General features: G+C 39.7%; 1 pseudogene; it reads left to right on the plus strand.

Annotated features, from left to right (window-relative positions):
* The first annotated feature begins 1,928 nt into the window (after window positions 1-1,928).
* Window positions 1,929-5,215, plus strand: LOC115295246 (annotated as a pseudogene).
* Window positions 5,216-7,487: the final 2,272 nt, after the last annotated feature.

Raw genomic sequence — 7,487 nt, forward strand, 5'->3', positions numbered from 1 at the left:
TTTGAAGAATGTTGAGTTTTGTTCCTTTGGGTAGTTAATTTGGTTGGACTTAAATTCTAAACTCTGTCTCATCTCCAGTAAGGCAACATTTAGAATCCCTGCTGCTCAGTGCTTTGATTTTTCCTCTATTGCTATCTGTAGGACACCTTTGATACTCTCTACATATACGTAATATAGGGAAAGTTTATAGATAGGTTTTGGGCGATCCTCTCTGTGGATACTCCTTTTGCCAATATTCCCCTCATGTTTTAATTCCTCTGGTATTCCTAAACTGTGGTCTCACCTTTTCTTTTTTTTTTTTCCACAATATTTTCTTGTCAAATTGGTTTCCATACAACACCCAGTGCTCTTCCCCACAAGTGCCCTCCTCCATCACCACCACCTCTTTTCCCCTCCCCCCCTTCCCCTTCAACTCTCAGTTCTTTTTCAGCATTCAATAGTCTCTCAAGTTTTGCATCCCTCTCTCTCCTCAACTCTCCTTCCCTCTTCCACCCCCCTGGTCCTCCACTAGGCTTCTCCTGTTTTCCTGTTAGACCTATGAGTGCAAACATATGGTTTCTGCCCTTCTCTGCCTGGCTTATTTCGCTTAGCATGACACCCTCAAGGTCCATCCATGTTCCTACAAATGGCCATATGTCATTCTTTCTCATTGCCATGTAGTACTCCATTGTGTATATATACCACATCTTCTTGATCCACGCATCAGGTGATGGACATTTAGGCTCTTTCCATGTTTTGGCTATTGTTGACAGTGCTGCTATGAACATTGGGGTACATGTGCTCCTTTTCAAACTAGTTAGACTCTGACTTTGCATTTATATTCATGCTACCCCACACTCTATGGAGAGAAACACCATATAAATTCAGATATCACCTAGTGAAAATTTTCCTTCCAGAGATCATCCACCCTCCAGTTCTGCCTGATTTATATTGTTTTCCAAATCATCGATAGTTATTTTTTCAAAAATTTCAGTGTTTAATTTCTGTATGTGAGAGGATGAGTCTCCTACAGATCACTACAGTGTTATCAAGAGTAGGAATGCTTTGCCGTTAATTAATCATATTTGTTTTCAGCTGTGCATGCATTGTAATTTGAGTCACAGAATACTGATTCTGTAAATATTATGCAAAAGATTTTATCTCAATATTTAAATTGTAAATAATCTTTAAATCCTTTTACCCCCCCTCAAACGTAGTAAAATAGAAGCTTAACATAGGAAACATTATTGCACTATATATTTTGAAATTATTAACAAGAACCCTATGAGGGGAGTATTAATATTTTAATTATGAGCAATTGAGGCTCAGGAGCTGGAAACTTTGTACAAGGTCAGAAAATTGCTAAACTTCACCAAAACCAATTAACTCAGAATTCAAGAATAACCTAAACATGCTAAAACTTCATTTAAAAATTAAAAAATAGTTCTTTGAGAGGTATAGCTGTATTCATTTAACTGTAATATACCTTAAAACGAAAATCCTTTACAAATTCTAAACAAAAACGCTGCATACACACCCACATTTTCCTACATAGTGTCATATAAGATATATGCATTTAATTCTATTACAAAAGAAATCAGAGGAGATGATGATTAATTTTGCCATCAATATCACTAAGGTAACATTTAAATGAAATTTTTATTTTATTTTTTAATAAAAGACTCTTTTTAAAAAATGTTTATTTTTGAGAGATACACAGAATGTGAACAGGGGAGGGGCAGAGAGAGAGGGAGACACAGAATCTGAAGCAGGCTCCAGGCTCTGAGCTGTCAGCACAGAGCCCGACACTGGGCTCTAACTCATGAACCATGAGATCATGACCTGAGCGGAAGTCAGACACTTAACCAACCGAGCCACCCAGGAGCCCCTTATGTGAACTTTTTTAAATGAAGGGGTTGATACTCAGTAGAGGAAAGGACATTTATTCTATGCAGAAGGAACAGCATGAAAAATGGCATGAAGTTATCAATAAACCAGGAAAATTTGGAGTCAGATCTTTGCCTCATACAAGGTATGTGGAGCAGATAAGACAGGAACTAATGCTGGGGACACAAAATAGGAAGGTGTTGTGACGAGCCTAGAATGCTACACTAAAGAGTTCACAGTTTTTCTCAGAAGCATGAGCTACCATCTCAGTACAGACTTGCTATTGTTTTCCAAAATGGAGAAAAGGCTTATAGTTGGTCTTTCCAATTCTAAGTGTGATGCATACTTTAGGTCAAAACATAAAATATGGTAAAATATAAACAATAAATATATGTTATCTACAATCCCACTAGACAGAAATAACAGCTAACACTTTGCCATATGCCTTCTACATATGTTTGCATTTACAGAAAATATCTATATAAAACAGTTTTACAAACCCTTTCAGTGCTTGTTAAATATGTAATAGGTTTTATAAGCAAATGTTAAAAAATTTAAGAGAAAAGTAAGTCTCATTCTGTTTTCCTATTTTCTCTACTATTTTCCTATTTCTTCAAGTTCACTTTAAAAATTACAAATTCTAATACATAATTTCAGAAATGGCTGTGCATATACAAGAATATGTATATAATTTATATAAATATAATTTTAAAACATACTATAGCATATTATGTTGTAAACTATAAAAATATATAAAGTGCTATATATACTACACCTTGCTGTTTCATGTAACAATTTATCCTGAAAAATATTAAATATTAAAACATGTTTTAAAGTAGAGATAGAAAGTGAGAAGTTATAGAAGTATATAAATTAATTCATTTTTGCTTGTCTTACTGATTTTCTGACTAATTTGTTGTTTTATTACATTATAAACAAAGCTAATGTTTCTAGAATTTTTACTGTTTTGACTATTTGACCATTTTTTTAATCAAATGCTGTGACTGTTTTATGTGTACATAGGAAATGTAACATCTTTGCTCAGATGAGTTATATCAATTAGATCAATATAAGCAATAAAGTTATTTAGGTCTTTTTTTCTAATTCAATCTATCATAGGTTGAGAGTGGCCCATACTGATGAATTTTTCTTCTTGATTTTGATGCAATTATTTTGTATATAGATCATGATAATAAAATTTTCACTGTGTATCAGTGTTTATTTTATAAAGTCTTTTTATTTGATTCAATTTTTAGAACTATGTATTATCTGATAATATGCTGAGAAATTTTAAATCTTCAGTTTCCTTTGTTCTTTTGTTTCAACTTTTCTGTGTTATTTTATTTTGTATCTCTTGTATAAAATACGTAGTTGGGTTTTACTTGATTATCCAATATGAGCATATTTTTTCTTTTAATAGATAAGCAAACCTTATTTATTTATTTATTTTTTAATGTTTATTTATTTTTGAGAAAGAGACAGAGCAAGAGCAGGGGGAAGGCAGAGAAAGAGGGAGACACAAAGTCCGAAGCAGGCTCCAGGGTTCGAGCTGACAGCACAGAGTCCTTCATGGGGCTTGAACTCAGAAGAGTGAGATCATAACCTGAGCCAAACTCAGACACAAGTGACTGAACCACCTAGAGCCCCAAACCTCATTTATATTTATGGAGATGAAATTGATGCTTATTTCAGTTTTGCCATGTTAATTTATTATTTTTTCTAGATTTTCTATTTTCTTTCTCAATAAGGTATGCGTTTTAATCTTTACTTATATGTTTACCTGTATTTTAAAAATTTATACTCTATAAAAGTTATTGTGGTCCTTCCTAATTGTGATTTACTCAATGGAATTAATCTGTTTTTACCAGTGCCTATTCATTTTCTACAGCAAATGATGTTGAAATTCCTCCCCAGCAGGAATGGCCCATCACTCACCATCCAACGGTGTTCGGATCCCGTGCCTGTCTGGAAGGCCCTGTCCCCCCCCCCTCCCCCCCCCCCCCCCCCCCCCCCCCCCCCCCCCCCGCCACCCTCGTCCCTCAGCGGCAGGAGTGGTGAACCCCTCAGAAAACGGTCTTTAGCCGAGAAGTGGCTGCTAAGTCCCCATTAAAGTTCTAGCTGTTCTGGAAAAACAAAACAAAACAAAACAAAACAAAGCTCTCGGTTGCCCGCGCGGGCACTGCCCAAGACCGTGGACCCCGGTTACCGCCCCCTCAGGAACCACCAAGCTGGTGATCCCCCCCGCCCCCCCCCCAGACTAAGCGAGGAGGAGGAGGCTCTGCAGAAGAAATCCAACAAATTCAAGAAAAAGGAAAAGGCGTTGCTGGCTCTGAAGAAGCAAAGCAGCAGCAGCACAGCCAGCCAAGGTGGAGTGAAATGCTCAAGGTCAGAGCAGCCTGTGGTGCACGCGGCCTCGGCAGCTGAGCGGGCAAAGCCGCCCTGGTGAAGTCAGGAGCTGTCAGTGCCATCAAGGCCGAGACCGAGAACTCGGGCTTCACGCGTTCTCCAACGCTGCAGGGGAAGTTAAAGCACCCTGAGGAGGGGCCAGTCCCCACGTTCCAGCCGTTCCAGAGAGGCATATCCGTCGCTGACGTCTGCAGAAGTCATCCAGATGCCCCCAGAGGAAATCTTGGTATGAGAGTTTTGTGTCTTCCAGTGATGGCTTCGGAAAATAGGGCCAGATGGGAAGAGACAGAGGGCCCAGGGGCTGGCAATGGCCCCCTCGACGCTTTGGGGCTGTGAAGAGCGTGGTGATGCCCACTCCTCAGCCTCCCTCCCAGAAGCCGCAGCCGGGACCACAGTCGTGAGCGGAACCGAGACAGAGACCGAGATCGGGAAAAGGATCAAGACTGAGATTGAGACAGGGACCGTGATCGAGAAGGAAGGGCCCTTTCCGCAGGTCGGACTCATTCCTTGAGCGCAGGGCCCCTTGGAAAGGGAATACTCTCTATGCGTATGGAGAGGACATGACGCCCACCCTCCTCCGTGGGGCCTTCTCTCCCTTTGGAAACATCATTGACCTCTCCATGGACCCACCGAGAAACTGTGCCTTCGTCACTTATGAAAAAATGGAATCAGCAGCTCAGGCCGTTGCTGAGCTCAATGGGACCCAGGGGAGTCCGTACAGCTCAAAGTCAGCATTGCCCACACACCGCCCATGCTGGATGCTGCCACGGGCAAGCCTGTCTGGGGCTCCCTCGCTGTCCAGAACAGCCCTAAGGGTTGCCACCGGGACAAGAGGACCGAGATTGTATGCAGTGATGATGTCTACAAGGAACACCTGTGGATGGCTTCTAGGGAATGGAGCTGGATTCCATGTGCCTCATCTGCCCAACACTGGTCTCAGTAAGACACTGAGGTGGAAGCTCACACATCTCCCTCAGCCTTTGGCTTTTCAGCACTTGGGATTGGGGTTGAACCTTTAAAAACGACTGTTAGATTTTAGTTCAGTTGTAACACATGGCCAGTGCACATTCCCCTCTCACTTACCCCAAAAGGATCTTCTACTTTCTATCATCTACTTTCTACCACCTCTTTAATCTCCATAGTTCATAGTATTCTGTAGATTTTATAATCCCTGGCTTTTCTACAGGTTACCTCCATACATTTAAATAGACATATATCTCTTGATTTTCAAACGATTCATAGAACATCTTGCCCCCTGGCACATGCTTTTCTTTAGCTGAAAACTGCTTCCTACCCACAGGTTTTCTTCCACTTTGCCAAGCAGTTGCAGAATGGTGGATTTTCTCAGCTTCCTTTGTAAAATCCTAGTGTGAAGTAAACGTGAGAGAAATTTCTACAGCAGTTCTCATCCTTGAAACAAATATACTTTTTCAAGTAAGGGGTCATTGGCCTTTCTACTTAAGGTAGTCCTCTACCCTTGAAAAGCCAGTATTCCAACACTTTTGCATGAAATCTACACCAGCAGGCATGCTTTTAGGCATTCATCCCATCCCTGTGTTATTTTTACTATGATGAGAAGTGTATATATATATATATATATACACACACATACACATATATGCATATATATTTGTTCTATGCCTATTTTTTCTTGTCATCAAGACAGATTTCCATTTCTCTTTCTCATTTCTCTTGCTATCTATTAGAGTTAGACAAGAAAAGAGGCAGTATCTTTATTCTGTCTTAAAGCCAACAGTCTATTTAAAGATTTAAGGTTGAGAGTTGTCATACACATGATTGCATTTTAAAAAGAACTACACGAATATAAAATTATTGCCATGCATATTAACTCAGTTGTGATTATTTTAACATCTACAAATACTTCAGATATGAGTTTAACTAAAGTCCCTTCTATTACAAGACACCTAAAGATACATAAATCAGTCGTGTATTTCACACAATAATTGGCTTAGGATCCAAGCATGATAACCTGAAAATCCATGAAATCACCCCATGTTTTGTTAATACCTGAGTTTCTACCTTTAGAACTTAACAACCTGTGCTTATTATTTTGATCATTTGAATCTAAAACTCATCACTGTTACTGATAACACTGTAACTGACAGTCATTTATTCACACCTTAGTATTAATAAAAAAATTTGAAAAACATTTTCGGGAAGGAACTGATTGAAAATAAGAAGGATATGGGTTCTGGGGAACAAGAGGTATTAAGATGCAGACTGAGGTGTACATTTTGCAAGTTCAAGTTTGAAGGAAATCACTAGCTATAAGAACATAAAGAAGTTAGATTGCAACTACAAACTAAGGAAAAGGAGAAACTTCACCTAAGAATTGGTATTTTGATATTAAAGTGTACCTTAAGATGTTTCAGTATTTTAAGACATATTTAAAGAAAGTGAATTTCAAGCTGAGGAAGTGAAATGCTTTAAGTCTCACAATATATTGAAAATATGAAGTATGAGTAAGCTTAAACATGATGCAAAAAGGAGTGAATAGCAAAACACATGTGTATGTGGGCTTATCTGTCAGATACTTTAGATGTCAATGACAGACATTCAATTTAGAAGTGGTAACTCTTAAATGGAGATATGTCATCTCTTAGATTTGAAACACAAGATCAAGAGTGGAGATGGCCTCAGAGTCAACAAGAATACCCCTGCTTAGGCAAGAATTTTGTCCTTGGTTCAGATAGCTTCCCCTGAGATTAGTGTCTCTGCCCACGCTAGAGAAACTGGTAACACTGTTTGTTGTCATAACTCAAACTGACTTGCCCCCGAAGTTCCTTGGTTGAACAGGCACACTGGCTTAGCTCTGCAAATTATCAGCTCTGCCAGCCCCTCTCTGGGTTTGAGTGTTACTGGGCTACACAGCTTCCAGGTGTTCCCCCACCAGCCTCTGGTCAGATGTGGCTGGGAGACACTCTATAGCTGTGAGACTACAACTCAGCTCCTTGCTTGGGGGGTGTGCAAACCAGGCTCTAGGGCTGGATAAACTCTTTATTTGAGGGTCAAATCAAGCACATCTTCACCTTGCCAAGTTCCCCAGGCAGAGTACACCACTGACTTGGTTTGACACATAAGCAAATCTCCTCGTTGGGATTATCATTTGGGCACTGCAGGCATGAAATCAGTCTGCCAAAATATAAGTGGTGGTTATAAACCCCTCCTCCTTTCTCCATCATAGCCAGATTCCC

Source organism: Suricata suricatta, chromosome 7 (genome assembly GCF_006229205.1).
Source record: "Suricata suricatta isolate VVHF042 chromosome 7, meerkat_22Aug2017_6uvM2_HiC, whole genome shotgun sequence".
NCBI lineage: Eukaryota > Metazoa > Chordata > Mammalia > Carnivora > Herpestidae > Suricata > Suricata suricatta.